This window comes from Lepidothrix coronata, unplaced genomic scaffold, assembly GCF_001604755.1.
Source record: "Lepidothrix coronata isolate B3197 unplaced genomic scaffold, Lepidothrix_coronata-1.0 Scaffold535, whole genome shotgun sequence".
NCBI lineage: Eukaryota > Metazoa > Chordata > Aves > Passeriformes > Pipridae > Lepidothrix > Lepidothrix coronata.
In genome coordinates, this window is record NW_016690715.1 from 8,678 (window position 1) to 10,204 (window position 1,527).

General features: G+C 62.1%; 1 protein-coding gene across 1 annotated transcript in view; it reads right to left on the reverse strand.

Annotated features, from left to right (window-relative positions):
• Positions 1-1,527, reverse strand: part of LOC108510203 (G protein-activated inward rectifier potassium channel 3-like) — a 9,267-nt gene that overhangs the window by 4,825 nt on the left and 2,915 nt on the right. The window lies entirely within an intron of this gene.

The window sequence follows — 1,527 nt, forward strand, 5'->3', positions numbered from 1 at the left end:
TAAGGGGGTCTTGACCCTCCTCTTTCAGGTCCCTGTGCCCCTCTAAGGGGGTCTTGATCCCCTCTTTGGGGTCTCTGCACCCCTCTAAGGGGGTCTTGATCCCCTCTTTGGGGTCTCTGCACCCCTCTAAAGGGGTCTTCACTCCCTCTTTGAGGTCCCTGCTCCCCTCTAAGGGGGTCTTGACCCCCTCTTTGGGGTCTCTGCACCCCTCTAAGGGGGTCTCGATCCCCTCTTTGAGGTCCCTGTGCCCCTCTAAGGGGGTCTTGACCCCCTCTTTGGGGTCTCTGCACCCCTCTAAGGGGATCTCGATCCCCTCTTTGAGGTCCCTGTGCCCCTCTAAGGGGGTCTTGACCCCCTCTTTGGGGTCCTGCTCCCCTCTAAGGGTGTCTTGACCCCCCTCCTTGGGGTACCTGCAACCCTCCAAAGGGGTCTTGACTCCCTCTTTGAGGTCCCTGTGCCCCTCTAAGGGGGTCTTGACCCCCTCTTTGGGGTCTCTGTGTCCCTCTAAGGAAGTCTTGACCCCCCTCTCTGGGGTCCCTGCTCCCCTCTAAGGGGGTCTTGACCCCCTCTTTGGGGTCTCTGCGCCCCTCTAAGGGGGTCTTGACCCCCCTCTTTGAGGTCCCTGAAACCCTCTAAGGAGGTCTTGACTCCCTCTTTGGGGTCCCTGAAACCCTCTAAGGGGGTCTTGACCCCACCGTTGGGGTCCCTGTGCCCCTCTAAGGGGGTCTTGACCCCCCTCTTTGGGGTCTCTGTTGGGCTGTGAGATCTTCCCAAACGTGCAGCCCACCATGAAGGCGTTCACCATGGAGCCCAGGATGGCCTGGGGGGGGACGAGAAACGCGCTCAGGGGGTGGCCCCGAGGAGGGGAGGTGCCCTGGGGGCTTCTGAAACCCTGGAAAGGGGTCTTGACTCCCTCTTTGGGGTGTCTGCAACCCTCTAAAGGGGTCTTGACCCCGCCTTTGAGGTCCCTGTGCCCCTCTAAGGGGGTCTTGACCCCCCTCTTTGGGGTCTCTGCACCCCTCTTTGGGGTCCTGCTCCCCTCTAAGGGGGTCTTGACCCCCCTCCTTGGGGTACCTGCAACCCTCTAAGGGGTCTTCACTCCCTCTTTGGGGTCCCTGAAACCCTCTAAGGGGGTCTTGACCCCCCTCTTCGGGGTCTCTGCACCCCCAGGGTCCCCCGTGTCCCTCTAAGGGGGTCTTGATCCCCTCTTTGGGGTCCTGCTCCCCTCTAAGGGGGTCCTGACCCCCCTCTTTGAGGTCCCTGCACCCCTCTGAGGGGTCTCTGCCCCACCCAGCACCCCCTGCACCCCTCTTTGGGGTTCCAACCCCCTTTTTGACATCCCCACTCCCCTCTCTGACGTCCCACTCCCCCCTTTGGGGTCCCAACCCCCTCTCTGACGTTCCCACTCCCCTCTTTGACCTTTCCCCTCCCCTCTTTGGGGTCCCACTCCCCTCTTCCACGTTCCCACTCCCCTCTTTGGGGTCCCACCCCCCTCTTTGACCTCCCACCCCCCTCTTTGACCTCCCA